This window comes from Oncorhynchus nerka, linkage group LG24 (genome assembly GCF_034236695.1).
Source record: "Oncorhynchus nerka isolate Pitt River linkage group LG24, Oner_Uvic_2.0, whole genome shotgun sequence".
Classification (NCBI taxonomy): domain Eukaryota; kingdom Metazoa; phylum Chordata; class Actinopteri; order Salmoniformes; family Salmonidae; genus Oncorhynchus; species Oncorhynchus nerka.
Window position 1 is genome coordinate 10,471,090 of NC_088419.1, and position 22,050 is coordinate 10,493,139.

At 35.4% G+C, this 22,050-nt stretch overlaps 1 long non-coding RNA gene across 1 annotated transcript; it reads left to right on the top strand.

Annotated features, from left to right (window-relative positions):
• Positions 1-1,823: 1,823 nt before the first annotated feature.
• LOC135564278 (uncharacterized) lies at positions 1,824-21,558 on the top strand. Its single transcript, XR_010460836.1, has 3 exons — positions 1,824-1,946; positions 20,402-20,584; positions 20,687-21,558. It is a non-coding gene; the product is annotated as an uncharacterized LOC135564278 (long non-coding RNA).
• Positions 21,559-22,050: the final 492 nt, after the last annotated feature.

Here is a 22,050-nt window from a genome sequence, read left to right on the forward strand (position 1 = left end):
GCATGTTCCAGTTTAGGTCGCCTAGCAGCACGAGCTCTGAAGATAGATGGGGGGCAATCAGTTCACATATGGTGTCCAGAGCACAGCTGGGGGCAGAGGGTGGTCTATAGCAGGCGGCAACGGTGAGAGACTTGTTTTTAGATAGGTGGATTTTTAAAAGTAGAAGTTCAAATTGTTTGGGTACAGACCTGGATAGTAGGACAGAACTCTGCAGGCTATCTTTGCAGTAGATTGCAACACCGCCCCCTTTGGCAATTCTATCTTGTCTGAAAATGTTGTAGTTTGGAATTAAAATTTCTGAATTTTTGGTGGCCTTCCGGGTTGGCAGAGTGTGCTAAAGCAGTGAATAGAACAAACTTAGGGAGGAGGCTTCTAATGTTAACATGTATGAAACCAAGGCTATTACGGTTACAGAAGTCATCAAAAGAGAGCGCCTGGGGAATAGGAGTGGAGCTAGGCACTGCAGGGCCTGGATTCACCTCTACATCGCCAGAGGAACATAGGAGGAGAAGAATAAGGGTACGGCTAAAAGCAATAAGAATTGGTCGTCTAGAACGTCTGGAACAGAGAGTAAAAGGAGGTTTCTGGGGGCGATAAAATAGCATCAAGGTATAATGTACAGACAAAGGTATGGTAGGATGTGAATACAGTGGAGGTAAACCTAGGTATTGAGTGATGAAGAGAGAGATATTGTCTCTAGAAACATCATTGAAACCAGGAGATGTCATTGCATGTGTGGGTGGTGGAACTAATAAGTTGGATAAGGTATAGTGAGCAGGACTAGAGGCTCTACAGTGAAATAAGCCAATAAACACTAACCAGAACAGCAATGGACAAGACATATTGACATTAAGGAGAGGCATCCTTAGTCGAGTGATCAAAAGGGTCCAGTGAGTGTAGAGGTTGGTTTGGGGGTCACGGCGATTTAGACAGCTAGCCAGGACATCGGTAGCAAGCTAGCATAGGATGGAGGTCTGTTGTTAGCCACCTCTTGCGTTCCGTCAGTAGATTAGTGGGGTTTCGTGTGGTAGAGGGGATTAGTCCAAATCACACAACAACAACAAAAATAAAAACAATAGATATAGTTATAGAGGCCCAAGAAGAAACATAATAATAATAAAAATAAATAAATTGTCCGATTGTCTATTCTGAGAGCAGCCGGTAAGACAGCTGACGGTTAGCAGGCCGCAGATGGGCGTTCAGGTAACGTCGCGACGGAGGAGCCAGCCGGATCTCCTTCAGGTAGATAACGTCGGCAGTCCAGTTGTGAAGGCCCGGTGGGGCTCCGAGTAGGCAGTAAAACGGGTCCGGATAGGTGACTGCAGCCCAGGAGTGATTGACGGAGCTCAGGAGTGATTGACGGAGCTGGCTAGCTCCGGAGTAATTTATGTTTGCTCCGGAATCGACGAAAGCAGATAGACACACGGATAGCAGCTAGCTAGCTGTGAGATCCGGGAATGAATGGCCAGAGAGCAGTTGAAATCCAGGGACATGGAGAGAAAAATTGGTCCGGTATGTTCCGTTCCGAGCCGCGCTGCGCCGTACAAAACTGGCAATAGATTTTCGAGCTAAAGGATAGCTGATGACCACAAACCGTGGTTAGCTGAATACTAACGATTTGCCAGTAAAGAAGCTAACTAGCTTCTGAACTAGCTTCTGATTAGTTTCTGGCTAGCTCCTGGCTAGCTTCTGGCTAGTTTCTGGCTAGCTTCTTTGAGTTTCTGGCTAGCTTCTGGCTAGCTTCTTGGAGGATTGCAGATTCGAGGTAAATAATACTTATTTATAAATATAAATTGGTGAGGCGGGTTGCAGGAGAGTGTTTTGAAGATGAGTTGATGGAAAATAAAAATAAAATGTATGTGAAAAAAGTTGTAAATATATATATATATACAGGACACGACAAGACGAGGACAAAAGACGTCTGAACTGCTATGCCATCTCGGGAGGTAAGTAGATAATAATAGTAGATAGAACAGTAGAACAGTAGATAGAACAGTAGATCAGCAGACAGAATAGTATAATAGTAGATATAACAGTAGATAGAACAGTCTAACAGTAGACTGAACAGTATAATAGTAGATAGAACAGTAGATAGAGCAGAAAAACCGTAGATAGAACAGTGGAACAGTAGACAGAACATTATAACAGTAGATATAACAGTAGATAGAACAGTCTAACAGTAGATAGAACTGTATAATAGTAGATAGAATAGTAGACATAACAGAAAACAGTCTAACAGTAGACTGAACAGTATAATAGTAGATAGAACAGTAGATAGAATATTAGAACAGTAGATAGAACAGAAAAACAGTAGATCGAACAGTAGATAGAAATGAAAAACAGTAGATAGAACAGTAGATAGAATAGTAGAACAGTAGACAGAACAGTGGAACACTAGATAGAACAGTAGAACAGTAGACAGAACAATATAACAGTAGATAGAACAGTAGAAAGAGCAGAAAAACAGTAGATAGAACAGTGGAACAGTAGACAGAACATTATAACAGTAGATAGAACAGTAGATCAGTAGACAGAACAGTATAATAGTAGATAGAACAGTAGATAGAATAGTAGAACAGTAGATCGAAAAGTAGATAGAACAGAAAAACAGTAGATCGAACAGTAGAACAGTAGACAGAACAGTATAATAGTAGATAGAACAGTAGATAGAACTGTATAATATTAGATAGAACGGTAGATAGAACAGTAGAAATAACAGTATAATAGTAGATAGAACAGTAGAACAGTAGATAGAACAGTATAACAGTCGATAGAACAGTATAATATAGAACAGTAAATAGAAAAGGAAAACAGTAGATAGAACAGAAAACAGTAGGTAGAACAGTATATAGAACAGAAAAACAGTAGATAGAACAGTAGAACAGTAGATAGAACAGTAGAACAGTAGATAGAACAGTGGAATAGTAGATAGAACAGTGGAACAGTAGACAGAACAGTATAATAGTAGATGTAACAGTAGATAGAACAGTCTAACAGTAGATAGAACTGTATAATAGTAGATAGAACAGTAGACATAACAGAAAACAGTCTAACAGTAGACTGAACAGTATAATAGTAGATAGAACAGTAGAACAGTAGATAGAACAGTAGATCAGCAGACAGAACAGTATAATAGTAGATATAACAGTAGATAGAACAGTATAACAGTAGACAGAACAGTATAATAGTAGATAGAACAGTAGACAGAACAGTATAATAGTAGATAGAACAGTAGATAGAATATTAGAGCAGTAGATAGAACAGAAAAACAGTAGATCGAACAGTAGATAGAACAGAAAAACAGTAGATAGAACAGTAGATAGAATAGTAGATCAGTAGACAGAACAGTGGAACACTAGATAGAACAGTAGAACAGTAGACAGAACAATATAACAGTAGAAAGAACAGTAGATAGAGCAGAAAAACCGTAGATAGAACAGTGGAACAGTAGACAGAACATTATAACAGTAGATAGAACAGTAGATCAGTAGACTGAACAGTATAATAGTAGATAGAACAGTAGATAGAATAGTAGAACAGTAGATCGAACAGTAGATAGAACAGAAAAACAGTAGATCGAACAGTAGAACAGTAGATCAGCAGACAGAACAGTATAATAGTAGATATAACAGTAGATAGAACAGTCTAACAGTAGACTGAACAGTATAATAGTAGATAGAACAGTAGATAGAACAGAAAAACAGTAGATCGAACAGTAGATAGAACAGAAAAACAGTAGATAGAACAGTAGATAGAATAGTAGAACGGTAGACAGAACAGTGGAACACTAGATATAACAGTAGAACAGTAGACAGAACAATATAACAGTAGAAAGAACAGTAGATAGAGCGGAAAAACCGTAGATAGAACAGTGGAACAGTAGACAGAACATTATAACAGTAGATATAACAGTAGATAGAACAGTCTAACAGTAGGTAGAACTGTATAATAGTAGATAGAACAGTAGATAGAACTGTATAATAGTAGATAGAACAGTAGGTAGAACTGTATAATAGTAGATAGAACAGTAGATAGAACTGTATAATAGTAGATAGAACAGTAGGTAGAACTGTATAATAGTAGATAGAACAGTAGGTAGAACTGTATAATAGTAGATAGAACAGTAGATAGAACTGTATAATAGTAGATAGAATAGTAGACATAACAGAAAACAGTCTAACAGTAGACTGAACAGTATAATAGTAGATAGACCAGTAGATAGAATAGTAGAACAGTAGATAGAACAGAAAAACAGTAGATCGAACAGTAGATAGAACAGAAAAACAGTAGATCGAACAGTAGAACAGTAGATAGAACAGTAGATCAGAAGACAGAACAGTATAATAGTAGATAGAACAGTCTAACAGTAGATAGAACTGTATAATAGTAGATAGAACAGTAGATAGAACTGTATAATAGTAGATAGAATAGTAGACATAACAGAAAACAGTCTAACAGTAGACTGAACAGTATAATAGTAGATAGAACAGTAGAACAGTAGATAGAACAGTAAATCAGCAGACAGAACATTATAACAGTAGATAGAACAGTAGATAGAACAGTAGATCAGCAGACAGAACAGTATAATAGTAGATAGAACAGAAAAACAGTAGATCGAACAGTAGATAGAACAGAAAAACAGTAGATAGAACAGTAGATAGAACAGAAAAACAGTAGATAGAACAGTAGATAGAATAGTAGAACAGTAGACAGAACAGTGGAACACTAGATAGAACAGTAGACAGAACAATATAACAGTAGAAAGAACAGTAGATAGAGCAGAAAAACAGTAGATAGAACAGTGGAACAGAGGACAGAACATTATAACAGTAGATAGAACAGTAGATCAGTAGACAGAACAGTATAATAGTAGATAGAACAGTAGATAGAACAGAAAAACAGTAGATCGAACAGTAGAACAGTAGATAGAATAGTAGAACAGTAGACAGAACAGTGGAACACTAGATAGAACAGTAGACAGAACAATATAACAGTAGAAAGAACAGTAGATAGAGCAGAAAAACAGTAGATAGACCAGTGGAACAGTAGACAGAACAGTATAATAGTAGATAGAACAGTAGATAGACCAGTGGAACAGTAGACAGAACAGTATAATAGTAGATAGAACAGTAGATCAGTAGACAGAACAGTATAATAGTAGATAGAACAGTGGAACAGTAGACAGAACATTATAACAGTAGATAGAACAGTAGATCAGTAGACAGAACAGTATAATAGTAGATAGAACAGTAGATAGAACTGTATGCTTTTACACCTGCATTGTTTGCAGTTTGTTTGCTGTTTGGGGTTTTAGGCTGGGTTTCTGTACAACACTTTGAGATATCAGCTGATGTACGAAGGGCTATATAAATACATTTGATTTGATTTGATATAATAGTAGATAGAATAGTAGACATAACAGAAAACAGTCTAACAGTAGACTGAACAGTATAATAGTAGATAGAACAGTAGAACAGTAGATAGAACAGTAGATCAGCAGACAGAACAGTATAATAGTAGATATAACAGTAGATAGAACAGTCTAACATTAGACTGAACAGTATAATAGTAGATAGAACAGTAGAACAGTAGACAGAACAATATAACAGTAGAAAGAACAGTAGATAGAGCAGAAAAACCGTAGATAGAACAGTGGAACAGTAGACAGAACATTATAACAGTAGATAGAACAGTAGATCAGTAGACTGAACAGTATAATAGTAGATAGAACAGTAGATAGAATAGTAGAACAGTAGATCGAACAGTAGATAGAACAGAAAAACAGTAGATCGAACAGTAGAACAGTAGATAGAACAGTAGATCAGCAGACAGAACAGTATAATAGTAGATATAACAGTAGATAGAACAGTCTAACAGTAGACTGAACAGTATAATAGTAGATAGAACAGTATAATAGTAGATAGAACAGTAGATAGAATAGTAGAACAGTAGATCGAAAAGTAGATAGAACAGAAAAACAGTAGATCGAACAGTAGAACAGTAGACAGAACAGTATAATAGTAGATAGAACAGTAGATAGAACTGTATAATATTAGATAGAACGGTAGATAGAACAGTAGAAATAACAGTATAATAGTAGATAGAACAGTAGAACAGTAGATAGAACAGTATAACAGTCGATAGAACAGTATAATATAGAACAGTAAATAGAAAAGGAAAACAGTAGATAGAACAGAAAACAGTAGGTAGAACAGTATATAGAACAGAAAAACAGTAGATAGAACAGTAGAACAGTAGATAGAACAGTAGAACAGTAGATAGAACAGTGGAATAGTAGATAGAACAGTGGAACAGTAGACAGAACAGTATAATAGTAGATGTAACAGTAGATAGAACAGTCTAACAGTAGATAGAACTGTATAATAGTAGATAGAACAGTAGACATAACAGAAAACAGTCTAACAGTAGACTGAACAGTATAATAGTAGATAGAACAGTAGAACAGTAGATAGAACAGTAGATCAGCAGACAGAACAGTATAATAGTAGATATAACAGTAGATAGAACAGTATAACAGTAGACAGAACAGTATAATAGTAGATAGAACAGTAGACAGAACAGTATAATAGTAGATAGAACAGTAGATAGAATATTAGAGCAGTAGATAGAACAGAAAAACAGTAGATCGAACAGTAGATAGAACAGAAAAACAGTAGATAGAACAGTAGATAGAATAGTAGATCAGTAGACAGAACAGTGGAACACTAGATAGAACAGTAGAACAGTAGACAGAACAATATAACAGTAGAAAGAACAGTAGATAGAGCAGAAAAACCGTAGATAGAACAGTGGAACAGTAGACAGAACATTATAACAGTAGATAGAACAGTAGATCAGTAGACTGAACAGTATAATAGTAGATAGAACAGTAGATAGAATAGTAGAACAGTAGATCGAACAGTAGATAGAACAGAAAAACAGTAGATCGAACAGTAGAACAGTAGATCAGCAGACAGAACAGTATAATAGTAGATATAACAGTAGATAGAACAGTCTAACAGTAGACTGAACAGTATAATAGTAGATAGAACAGTAGATAGAACAGAAAAACAGTAGATCGAACAGTAGATAGAACAGAAAAACAGTAGATAGAACAGTAGATAGAATAGTAGAACGGTAGACAGAACAGTGGAACACTAGATATAACAGTAGAACAGTAGACAGAACAATATAACAGTAGAAAGAACAGTAGATAGAGCGGAAAACCGTAGATAGAACAGTGGAACAGTAGACAGAACATTATAACAGTAGATATAACAGTAGATAGAACAGTCTAACAGTAGGTAGAACTGTATAATAGTAGATAGAACAGTAGATAGAACTGTATAATAGTAGATAGAACAGTAGGTAGAACTGTATAATAGTAGATAGAACAGTAGATAGAACTGTATAATAGTAGATAGAACAGTAGGTAGAACTGTATAATAGTAGATAGAACAGTAGGTAGAACTGTATAATAGTAGATAGAACAGTAGATAGAACTGTATAATAGTAGATAGAATAGTAGACATAACAGAAAACAGTCTAACAGTAGACTGAACAGTATAATAGTAGATAGACCAGTAGATAGAATAGTAGAACAGTAGATAGAACAGAAAAACAGTAGATCGAACAGTAGATAGAACAGAAAAACAGTAGATCGAACAGTAGAACAGTAGATAGAACAGTAGATCAGAAGACAGAACAGTATAATAGTAGATAGAACAGTCTAACAGTAGATAGAACTGTATAATAGTAGATAGAACAGTAGATAGAACTGTATAATAGTAGATAGAATAGTAGACATAACAGAAAACAGTCTAACAGTAGACTGAACAGTATAATAGTAGATAGAACAGTAGAACAGTAGATAGAACAGTAAATCAGCAGACAGAACATTATAACAGTAGATAGAACAGTAGATAGAACAGTAGATCAGCAGACAGAACAGTATAATAGTAGATAGAACAGAAAAACAGTAGATCGAACAGTAGATAGAGCAGAAAAACCGTAGATAGAACAGTGGAACAGTAGACAGAACATTATAACAGTAGATAGAACAGTAGATCAGTAGACTGAACAGTATAATAGTAGATAGAACAGTAGATAGAATAGTAGAACAGTAGATCGAACAGTAGATAGAACAGAAAAACAGTAGATCGAACAGTAGAACAGTAGATAGAACAGTAGATCAGCAGACAGAACAGTATAATAGTAGATATAACAGTAGATAGAACAGTCTAACAGTAGACTGAACAGTATAATAGTAGATAGAACAGTATAATAGTAGATAGAACAGTAGATAGAATAGTAGAACAGTAGATCGAAAAGTAGATAGAACAGAAAAACAGTAGATCGAACAGTAGAACAGTAGACAGAACAGTATAATAGTAGATAGAACAGTAGATAGAACTGTATAATATTAGATAGAACGGTAGATAGAACAGTAGAAATAACAGTATAATAGTAGATAGAACAGTAGAACAGTAGATAGAACAGTATAACAGTCGATAGAACAGTATAATATAGAACAGTAAATAGAAAAGGAAAACAGTAGATAGAACAGAAAACAGTAGGTAGAACAGTATATAGAACAGAAAAACAGTAGATAGAACAGTAGAACAGTAGATAGAACAGTAGAACAGTAGATAGAACAGTGGAATAGTAGATAGAACAGTGGAACAGTAGACAGAACAGTATAATAGTAGATGTAACAGTAGATAGAACAGTCTAACAGTAGATAGAACTGTATAATAGTAGATAGAACAGTAGACATAACAGAAAACAGTCTAACAGTAGACTGAACAGTATAATAGTAGATAGAACAGTAGAACAGTAGATAGAACAGTAGATCAGCAGACAGAACAGTATAATAGTAGATATAACAGTAGATAGAACAGTATAACAGTAGACAGAACAGTATAATAGTAGATAGAACAGTAGACAGAACAGTATAATAGTAGATAGAACAGTAGATAGAATATTAGAGCAGTAGATAGAACAGAAAAACAGTAGATCGAACAGTAGATAGAACAGAAAAACAGTAGATAGAACAGTAGATAGAATAGTAGATCAGTAGACAGAACAGTGGAACACTAGATAGAACAGTAGAACAGTAGACAGAACAATATAACAGTAGAAAGAACAGTAGATAGAGCAGAAAAACCGTAGATAGAACAGTGGAACAGTAGACAGAACATTATAACAGTAGATAGAACAGTAGATCAGTAGACTGAACAGTATAATAGTAGATAGAACAGTAGATAGAATAGTAGAACAGTAGATCGAACAGTAGATAGAACAGAAAAACAGTAGATCGAACAGTAGAACAGTAGATCAGCAGACAGAACAGTATAATAGTAGATATAACAGTAGATAGAACAGTCTAACAGTAGACTGAACAGTATAATAGTAGATAGAACAGTAGATAGAACAGAAAAACAGTAGATCGAACAGTAGATAGAACAGAAAAACAGTAGATAGAACAGTAGATAGAATAGTAGAACGGTAGACAGAACAGTGGAACACTAGATATAACAGTAGAACAGTAGACAGAACAATATAACAGTAGAAAGAACAGTAGATAGAGCGGAAAAACCGTAGATAGAACAGTGGAACAGTAGACAGAACATTATAACAGTAGATATAACAGTAGATAGAACAGTCTAACAGTAGGTAGAACTGTATAATAGTAGATAGAACAGTAGATAGAACTGTATAATAGTAGATAGAACAGTAGGTAGAACTGTATAATAGTAGATAGAACAGTAGATAGAACTGTATAATAGTAGATAGAACAGTAGGTAGAACTGTATAATAGTAGATAGAACAGTAGGTAGAACTGTATAATAGTAGATAGAACAGTAGATAGAACTGTATAATAGTAGATAGAATAGTAGACATAACAGAAAACAGTCTAACAGTAGACTGAACAGTATAATAGTAGATAGACCAGTAGATAGAATAGTAGAACAGTAGATAGAACAGAAAAACAGTAGATCGAACAGTAGATAGAACAGAAAAACAGTAGATCGAACAGTAGAACAGTAGATAGAACAGTAGATCAGAAGACAGAACAGTATAATAGTAGATAGAACAGTCTAACAGTAGATAGAACTGTATAATAGTAGATAGAACAGTAGATAGAACTGTATAATAGTAGATAGAATAGTAGACATAACAGAAAACAGTCTAACAGTAGACTGAACAGTATAATAGTAGATAGAACAGTAGAACAGTAGATAGAACAGTAAATCAGCAGACAGAACATTATAACAGTAGATAGAACAGTAGATAGAACAGTAGATCAGCAGACAGAACAGTATAATAGTAGATAGAACAGAAAAACAGTAGATCGAACAGTAGATAGAACAGAAAAACAGTAGATAGAACAGTAGATAGAACAGAAAAACAGTAGATAGAACAGTAGATAGAATAGTAGAACAGTAGACAGAACAGTGGAACACTAGATAGAACAGTAGACAGAACAATATAACAGTAGAAAGAACAGTAGATAGAGCAGAAAAACAGTAGATAGAACAGTGGAACAGAGGACAGAACATTATAACAGTAGATAGAACAGTAGATCAGTAGACAGAACAGTATAATAGTAGATAGAACAGTAGATAGAACAGAAAAACAGTAGATCGAACAGTAGAACAGTAGATAGAATAGTAGAACAGTAGACAGAACAGTGGAACACTAGATAGAACAGTAGACAGAACAATATAACAGTAGAAAGAACAGTAGATAGAGCAGAAAAACAGTAGATAGACCAGTGGAACAGTAGACAGAACAGTATAATAGTAGATAGAACAGTAGATAGACCAGTGGAACAGTAGACAGAACAGTATATAATAGTAGATAGAACAGTAGATCAGTAGACAGAACAGTATAATAGTAGATAGAACAGTGGAACAGTAGACAGAACATTATAACAGTAGATAGAACAGTAGATCAGTAGACAGAACAGTATAATAGTAGATAGAACAGTAGATAGAACTGTATGCTTTTACACCTGCATTGTTTGCAGTTTGTTTGCTGTTTGGGGTTTTAGGCTGGGTTTCTGTACAACACTTTGAGATATCAGCTGATGTACGAAGGGCTATATAAATACATTTGATTTGATTTGATATAATAGTAGATAGAATAGTAGACATAACAGAAAACAGTCTAACAGTAGACTGAACAGTATAATAGTAGATAGAACAGTAGAACAGTAGATAGAACAGTAGATCAGCAGACAGAACAGTATAATAGTAGATATAACAGTAGATAGAACAGTCTAACATTAGACTGAACAGTATAATAGTAGATAGAACAGTAGAACAGTAGACAGAACAATATAACAGTAGAAAGAACAGTAGATAGAGCAGAAAAACCGTAGATAGAACAGTGGAACAGTAGACAGAACATTATAACAGTAGATAGAACAGTAGATCAGTAGACTGAACAGTATAATAGTAGATAGAACAGTAGATAGAATAGTAGAACAGTAGATCGAACAGTAGATAGAACAGAAAAACAGTAGATCGAACAGTAGAACAGTAGATAGAACAGTAGATCAGCAGACAGAACAGTATAATAGTAGATATAACAGTAGATAGAACAGTCTAACAGTAGACTGAACAGTATAATAGTAGATAGAACAGTAGATAGAATATTAGAACAGTAGATAGAACAGAAAAACAGTAGATCGAACAGTAGATAGAACAGAAAAACAGTAGATAGAACAGTAGATAGAATAGTAGAACAGTAGACAGAACAGTGGAACACTCGATAGAACAGTAGAACAGTAGACAGAACAATATAACAGTAGAAAGAACAGTAGATAGAGCAGAAAAACAGTAGATAGAACAGTGGAACAGTAGACAGAACATTATAACAGTAGATATAACAGTAGATAGAACAGTCTAACAGTAGGTAGAACTGTATAATAGTAGATAGAACAGTAGACATAACAGAAAACAGTCTAATAGTAGACTGAACAGTATAATAGTAGATAGAACAGTAGTTAGAACAGAAAAACAGTAGATCGAACAGTATAACAGTAGATAGAACTGTATAATAGTAGATAGAACAGTAGATAGAACTGTATAATAGTAGATAGAACTGTATAATAGTAGATAGAACAGTAGATAGAACTGTATAATAGTAGATAGAATAGTAGACATAACAGAAAACAGTCTAACAGTAGACTGAACAGTATAATAGTAGATAGACCAGTAGATAGAATAGTAGAACAGTAGATAGAACAGAAAAACAGTAGATCGAACAGTAGATAGAACAGGAGATCAGAAGACAGAACAGTATAATAGTAGATAGAACAGTCTAACAGTAGATAGAACTGTATAATAGTAGATAGAACAGTAGATAGAACTGTATAATAGTAGATAGAATAGTAGACATAACAGAAAACAGTCTAACAGTAGACTGAACAGTATAATAGTAGATAGAACAGTAGAACAGTAGATAGAACAGTAGATCAGCAGACAGAACATTATAACAGTAGATATAACAGTAGATAGAACAGTAGACAGAACAATATAACAGTAGAAAGAACAGTAGATAGAGTAGAAAAACAGTAGATAGAACAGAAAAACAGTAGATCGAACAGTAGATAGAATAGTAGAACAGTAGACAGAACAGTGGAACACTAGATAGAACAGTAGACAGAACAATATAACAGTAGAAAGAACAGTAGATAGAGCAGAAAAACAGTAGATAGAACAGTGGAACAGTAGACAGAACATTATAACAGTAGATAGAACAGTGGATCAGTAGACAGAACAGTATAATAGTAGATAGAACAGTAGATAGAACTGTATAATAGTAGATAGAATAGTAGACATAACAGAAAACAGTCTAACAGTAGACTGAACAGTATAATAGTAGATAGAACAGTAGAACAGTAGATAGAACACTAGATCAGCAGACAGAACAGTATAATAGTAGATAGAACAGTAGATAGAACAGAAAAACAGTAGATCGAACAGTAGATAGAACAGAAAAACAGTAGATAGAACAGTGGAACACTAGATAGAACAGTAGAACAGTAGACAGAACAATATAACAGTAGAAAGAACAGTAGATAGAGCAGAAAAACAGTAGATAGAACAGTGGAACAGTAGACAGAACATTATAACAGTAGATAGAACAGTAGATCAGTAGACAGAACAGTATAATAGTAGATAGAACAGTAGATAGAATAGTAGAACAGTAGATCGAAAAGTAGAACAGTAGATAGAATAGTAGAACACTAGACAGAACAGTGGAACACTAGACAGAACAATATAACAGTAGAAAGAACAGTAGATAGAGCAGAAAAACAGTAGATAGAACAGTGGAACAGTAGACAGAACATTATAACAGTAGATAGAACAGTAGATCAGAAGACAGAACAGTATAATAGTAGATAGAACAGTAGATAGAATAGTAGAACAGTAGATCGAAAAAGTAGAACAGTAGATAGAATAGTAGAACACTAGACAGAACAGTGGAACACTAGACAGAACAATATAACAGTAGAAAGAACAGTAGATATAGCAGAAAAACAGTAGATAGAACAGTGGAACAGTAGACAGAACATTATAACAGTAGATAGAACAGTAGATCAGAAGACAGAACAGTATAATAGTAGATAGAACAGTCTAACAGTAGATAGAACAGTATAATAGTAGATAGAACAGTAGATAGAATAGTAGAACAGTAGATCGAAAAGTAGAACAGTAGATAGAATAGTAGAACACTAGACAGAACAGTGGAACACTAGACAGAACAATATAACAGTAGAAAGAACAGTAGATAGAGCAGAAAAACAGTAGATAGAACAGTGGAACAGTAGACAGAACATTATAAGAGTAGATAGAACAGTAGATCAGAAGACAGAACAGTATAATAGTAGATAGAACAGTCTAACAGTAGATAGAACTGTATAATAGTAGATAGAATAGTAGACATAACAGAAAACAGTCTACCAGTAGACGGAACAGTATAATAGTAGATAGAACAGTAGATAGAACAGTAGATCAGCAGACAGAACATTATAACAGTAGATATAACAGTAGATAGAACAGAAAAACAGTAGATAGAACAGTGGAACACTAGATAGAACAGTAGAACAGTAGACAGAACAATATAACAGTAGAAAGAACAGTAGATAGAGCAGAAAAACAGTAGATAGAACAGTGGAACAGTAGACAGAACATTATAACAGTAGATAGAACAGTAGATCAGTAGACAGAACAGTATAATAGTAGATAGAACAGTAGATAGAATAGTAGAACAGTAGATCGAAAAGTAGAACTGTAGATAGAATAGTAGAACACTAGACAGAACAGTGGAACACTAGACAGAACAATATAACAGTAGAAAGAACAGTAGATAGAGCAGAAAAACAGTAGATAGAACAGTGGAACAGTAGACAGAACATTATAACAGTAGATAGAACAGTAGATCAGAAGACAGAACAGTATAATAGTAGATAGAACAGTCTAACAGTAGATAGAACAGTATAATAGTAGATAGAACAGTAGATAGAATAGTAGAACAGTAGATCGAAAAGTAGAACAGTAGATAGAATAGTAGAACACTAGACAGAACAGTGGAACACTAGACAGAACAATATAACAGTAGAAAGAACAGTAGATAGAGCAGAAAAACAGTAGATAGAACAGTGGAACAGTAGACAGAACATTATAACAGTAGATAGAACAGTAGATCAGAAGACAGAACAGTATAATAGTAGATAGAACAGTAGATAGAATAGTAGAACAGTAGATCGAAAAGTAGAACAGTAGATAGAATAGTAGAACACTAGACAGAACAGTGGAACACTAGACAGAACAATATAACAGTAGAAAGAACAGTAGATATAGCAGAAAAACAGTAGATAGAACAGTGGAACAGTAGACAGAACATTATAACAGTAGATAGAACAGTAGATCAGAAGACAGAACAGTATAATAGTAGATAGAACAGTCTAACAGTAGATAGAACAGTATAATAGTAGATAGAACAGTAGATAGAATAGTAGAACAGTAGATCGAAAAGTAGAACAGTAGATAGAATAGTAGAACACTAGACAGAACAGTGGAACACTAGACAGAACAATATAACAGTAGAAAGAACAGTAGATAGAGCAGAAAAACAGTAGATAGAACAGTGGAACAGTAGACAGAACATTATAAGAGTAGATAGAACAGTAGATCAGAAGACAGAACAGTATAATAGTAGATAGAACAGTCTAACAGTAGATAGAACTGTATAATAGTAGATAGAATAGTAGACATAACAGAAAACAGTCTACCAGTAGACGGAACAGTATAATAGTAGATAGAACAGTAGATAGAACAGTAGATCAGCAGACAGAACATTATAACAGTAGATATAACAGTAGATAGAACAGAAAAACAGTAGATAGAACAGTGGAACACTAGATAGAACAGTAGAACAGTAGACAGAACAATATAACAGTAGAAAGAACAGTAGATAGAGCAGAAAAACAGTAGATAGAACAGTGGAACAGTAGACAGAACATTATAACAGTAGATAGAACAGTAGATCAGTAGACAGAACAGTATAATAGTAGATAGAACAGTAGATAGAATAGTAGAACAGTAGATCGAAAAGTAGAACTGTAGATAGAATAGTAGAACACTAGACAGAACAGTGGAACACTAGACAGAACAATATAACAGTAGAAAGAACAGTAGATAGAGCAGAAAAACAGTAGATAGAACAGTGGAACAGTAGACAGAACATTATAACAGTAGATAGAACAGTAGATCAGAAGACAGAACAGTATAATAGTAGATAGAACAGTCTAACAGTAGATAGAACAGTATAATAGTAGATAGAACAGTAGATAGAATAGTAGAACAGTAGATCGAAAAGTAGAACAGTAGATAGAATAGTAGAACACTAGACAGAACAGTGGAACACTAGACAGAACAATATAACAGTAGAAAGAACAGTAGATAGAGCAGAAAAACAGTAGATAGAACAGTGGAACAGTAGACAGAACATTATAACAGTAGATAGAACAGTAGATCAGAAGACAGAACAGTATAATAGTAGATAGAACAGTCTAACAGTAGATAGAACTGTATAATAGTAGATAGAATAGTAGACATCACAGAAAACAGTCTACCAGTAGACGGAACAGTATAATAGTAGATAGAACAGTAGAACAGTAGATAGAACAGTAGATCAGCAGACAGAACATTATAACAGTAGATATAACAGTAGATAGAACAGAAAAACAGTAGATAGAACAGTGGAACACTAGATAGAACAGTAGAACAGTAGACAGAACAATATAACAGTAGAAAGAACAGTAGATAGAGCAGAAAAACAGTAGATAGAACAGTGGAACAGTAGACAGAACATTATAACAGTAGATAGAACAGTAGATCAGTAGACAGAACAGTATAATAGTAGATAGAACAGTAGATAGAATAGTAGAACAGTAGATTGAAAAGTAGAACAGTAGATAGAATAGTAGAACACTAGACAGAACAGTGGAACACTAGACAGAACAATATAACAGTAGAAAGAACAGTAGATAGAGCAGAAAAACAGTAGATAGAACAGTGGAACAGTAGACAGAACATTATAACAGTAGATCAGAAGACAGAACAGTATAATAGTAGATAGAACAGTAGATAGAATAGTAGAACAGTAGATCGAAAAGTAGAACAGTAGATAGAATAGTAGAACACTAGACAGAACAGTGGAACACTAGACAGAACAATATAACAGTAGAAAGAACAGTAGATAGAGCAGAAAAACAGTAGATAGAACAGTGGAACAGTAGACAGAACATTATAACAGTAGATAGAACAGTAGATCAGAAGACAGAACAGTATAATAGTAGATAGAACAGTCTAACAGTAGATAGAACAGTATAATAGTAGATAGAATAGTAGATAGAATAGTAGAACAGTAGATCGAAAAGTAGAACAGTAGATAGAATAGTAGAACACTAGACAGAACAGTGGAACACTAGACAGAACAATATAACAGTAGAAAGAACAGTAGATAGAGCAGAAAAACAGTAGATAGAACAGTGGAACAGTAGACAGAACATTATAACAGTAGATAGAACAGTAGATCAGAAGACAGAACAGTATAATAGTAGATAGAACAGTCTAACAGTAGATAGAACAGTATAATAGTAGATAGAACAGTAGATAGAATAGTAGAACAGTAGATCGAAAAGTAGAACAGTAGATAGAATAGTAGAACACTAGACAGAACAGTGGAACACTAGACAGAACAATATAACAGTAGAAAGAACAGTAGATAGAGCAGAAAAACAGTAGATAGAACAGTGGAACAGTAGACAGAACATTATAACAGTAGATAGAACAGTAGATCAGAAGACAGAACAGTATAATAGTAGATAGAACAGTAGATAGAATAGTAGAACAGTAGATCGAAAAGTAGAACAGTAGATAGAATAGTAGAACACTAGACAGAACAGTGGAACACTAGACAGAACAATATAACAGTAGAAAGAACAGTAGATAGAGCAGAAAAACAGTAGATAGAACAGTGGAACAGTAGACAGAACATTATAACAATAGATAGAACAGTAGATCAGAAGACAGAACAGTATAATAGTAGATAGAACAGTCTAACAGTAGATAGAACAGTATAATAGTAGATAGAACAGTAGATAGAATAGTAGAACAGTAGATAGAATAGTAGAACACTAGACAGAACAGTGGAACACTAGACAGAACAATATAACAGTAGAAAGAACAGTAGATAGAGCAGAAAAACAGTAGATAGAACAGTGGAACAGTAGACAGAACATTATAACAGTAGATAGAACAGTAGATCAGAAGACAGAACAGTATAATAGTAGATAGAACAGTCTAACAGTAGATAGAACTGTATTAATAGTAGATAGAATAGTAGACATAACAGAAAACAGTCTACCAGTAGACGGAACAGTATAATAGTAGATAGAACAGTAGAACAGTAGATAGAACAGTAGATCAGCAGACAGAACATTATAACAGTAGATATAACAGTAGATAGAACAGTAGATCAGCAGACAGAACAGTATAATAGTAGATAGAACAGTAGATAGAACAGAAAAACAGTAGATCGAACAGTAGATAGAACAGAAAAACAGTAGATAGAACAGTAGATAGAATAGTAGAACAGTAGACAGAACAGTGGAACGCTAGATAGAACAGTAGACAGAACAATATAACAGTAGAAAGAACAGTAGATAGAGCAGAAAAACAGTAGATAGAACAGTGGAACAGTAGACAGAACATTATAACAGTAGATAGAACAGTGGATCAGTAGACAGAACAGTATAATAGTAGATAGAACAGTAGATAGAACTGTATAATAGTAGATAGAATAGTAGACATAACAGAAAACAGTCTAACAGTAGACTGAACAGTATAATAGTAGATAGAACAGTAGAACAGTAGATAGAACAGTAGATCAGCAGACAGAACAGTATAATAGTAGATAGAACAGTAGATAGAACAGAAAAACAGTAGATCGAACAGTAGATAGAACAGAAAAACAGTAGATAGAACAGTGGAACACTAGATAGAACAGTAGAACAGTAGACAGAACAATATAACAGTAGAAAGAACAGTAGATAGAGCAGAAAAACAGTAGATAGAACAGTCGAATAGTAGACAGAACATTATAACAGTAGATAGAACAGTAGATCAGTAGACAGAACAGTATAATAGTAGATAGAACAGTAGATAGAATAGTAGAACAGTAGATCGAAAAGTAGAACAGTAGATAGAATAGTAGAACATTAGACAGAACAGTGGAACACTAGACAGAACAATATAACAGTAGAAAGAACAGTAGATAGAGCAGAAAAACAGTAGATAGAACAGTGGAACAGTAGACAGAACATTATAACAGTAGATAGAACAGTAGATCAGAAGACAGAACAGTATAATAATAGATAGAACAGTAGATAGAATAGTAGAACAGTAGATCGAAAAGTAGAACAGTAGATAGAATAGTAGAACACTAGACAGAACAGTGGAACACTAGACAGAACAATATAACAGTAGAAAGAACAGTAGATAGAGCAGAAAAACAGTAGATAGAACAGTGGAACAGTAGACAGAACATTATAACAGTAGATAGAACAGTAGATCAGAAGACAGAACAGTATAATAATAGATAGAACAGTCTAACAGTAGATAGAACAGTATAATAGTAGATAGAACAGTAGATAGAATAGTAGAACAGTAGATCGAAAAGTAGAACAGTAGATAGAATAGTAGAACACTAGACAGAACAGTGGAACACTAGACAGAACAATATAACAGTAGAAAGAACAGTAGATAGAGCAGAAAAACAGTAGATAGAACAGTGGAACAGTAGACAGAACATTATAACAGTAGATAGAACAGTAGATCAGAAGACAGAACAGTATAATAGTAGATAGAACAGTCTAACAGTAGATAGAACTGTATAATAGTAGATAGAATAGTAGACATAACAGAAAACAGTCTACCAGTAGACGGAACAGTATAATAGTAGATAGAACAGTAGAACAGTAGATAGAACAGTAGATCAGCAGACAGAACATTATAACAGTAGATAGAACAGTAGATAGAACAGTAGATCAGCAGACAGAATAGTATAATAGTAGATAGAACAGTCTAACAGTAGATAGAACTGTATAATAGTAGATAGAATAGTAGACATAACAGAAAACAGTCTACCAGTAGACGGAACAGTATAATAGTAGATAGAACAGTAGAACAGTAGATAGAACAGTAGATCAGCAGACAGAACATTATAACAGTAGATATAACAGTAGATCGAACAGTAGATAGAACAGAAAAACAGTAGATAGAACAGTAGATAGAATAGTAGAACAGTAGACAGAACAGTGGAACGCTAGATAGAACAGTAGAACAGTAGACAGAACAATATAACAGTAGAAAGAACAGTAGATAGAGCAGAAAAACAGTAGATAGAACAGTGGAACAGTAGACAGAACATTATAACAGTAGATAGAACAGTAGATCAGTAGACAGAACAGTATAATAGTAGATAGAACAGTAGATAGAACTGTATAATAGTAGATAGAATAGTAGACATAACAGAAAACAGTCTAACAGTAGACTGAACAGTATAATAGTAGATAGAACAGTAGATAGAATAGTAGAACAGTAGATAGAACAGAAAACCAGTAGATTGAACAGTAGAACAGTAGATAGAACAGTAGATCAGCAGACAGAACAGTATAATAGTAGATATAACAGTAGATAGAACAGTCTAACAGTAGACTGAACAGTATAATAGTAGATAGAACAGTAGATAGAATATTAGAACAGTAGTGTCACGAATCCCGTTTACTGAGTCTGTTTTTTGCCTGTGTTCTGTCCTGGAGTGTTTTTTCCGGCGTCCTGGAACGCACCCTGTCTGGTTGCCGGGCAATGTAGCCAGTTGGGAGTTCTGATGACCCGCACCTGTATCCCATCAGCTATCTGCACACCTGGTCCTGATCATCATCTCTCCTCTTCATAAGCCCGGACCTGACATCCATTCCCTGCCGGATCGTTAGCCATGAACAGTATGTTGTGCCATAGTATCAGCATCAAGTCGGATATAATTTGTTTTGTTGGTTTTTACGTATTGCTTGCCTTAAACTTACCTCCGTTTGTTCTGTCTTCAGTTACTCACCCGGATCATTTACCCCATTCCCGCCTGGTCGTCGGAGGATTCCGCTACCCCAGTGGATCCACCTATTTACTCCCATCAACTCACCACCGCTGCCCGCTACGCCACCTGGATATATCTACCCATTCACTTGTAAATAAATACTCACCTTCTTACTCTCCTTGTCCTGGTCTGCTTCTGGGTTCGATTTTGAAAGAACGTGACAGAAAGATCCGGCCAAGGATGAACCCAGCGGACCTGGACTCTGTTTGCCATGCCATTACCCAGCAGGGGAAGACATTGGGACAACACAAGACGGCGCTACAGGAGATAGCGGGTGCAATCCAGAACTTATCTGCTAGCTTGACACAAATCCAGGATCAGCTCAGTTTGCCGGCGATTCATTCACCACCTGTTTCACCCATCTCACCTGCCATGTCTGGTGCGGTTTCCTTCCGTGAACCCAAGGTACCGACGCCTGATAAATATGAAGGGGATTTGGGAAGATGCCGTTCGTTTCTTATGCAGTGTGGGTTAGTGTTTGATCTGCAGCCCCATTCTTACGCCACTGACAAGGCTAGGATAGCCTTTGTTATTGAACTGCTGTGTGGAAGAGCTCTAGAATGGGCTTCCGCCGTTTGGGAACGACAGGAGATCTGCATGGCTTCATACCAGGAGTTCACGGGAGAGATGAGAAAGCTTTTTGACCATCCAGTCCGAGGTAAGGACGCAGCTAAACGTTTGTTCACTCTTCGCCAAGGAGCTCGCAGTGTGGCAGATTTTATGATCGAGTTCAGGACATTGTCTGTGGAGAGTGGTTGGAATGAGGAGTCACTACAAGCGGCTTTTTACCAGGGGTTGTCGGAGCAACTCAAGGACGAGCTGATATCCTATCCAGAGCCTAGTAACCTAGACAGCTTGGTCACTTTATCTATTCGAGTAGATAATAGAGTCCGAGAGAGAAGGAGGGAGAAGCAGTGGGGCCCATCCAATCAATCAGCAACTCGGTTACCATTCGGTTCAGAAAGTGAACCAGAACGTATTGATCGTTATTCCCCACACGGGATTAGTGGAGGGGTCTTGCCACCAGATCCTGAACCAATGCAAGTGGGGCGACACGGGCTAACTAAGAAGGAGCGCCAATGTAGACGTGAGACTAACAGCTGTCTCTACTGTGGTAGCTCGGGACATTACATCTCCGCTTGTCCACAGCGCCCGTTAAACTGCCCGGCTCGCTAGTTTTGGGAGGAATTTTAGCGAGCCAGTTTCAACCTCTCAAAGATCCTGTCAGACCCCGTTTTCCTGCGACCCTTGTGAATAAGGATCAGAGCTTAGAGATGAACGCTTTTATCGATTCAGGTGCCGATGGCAGCTTTATTG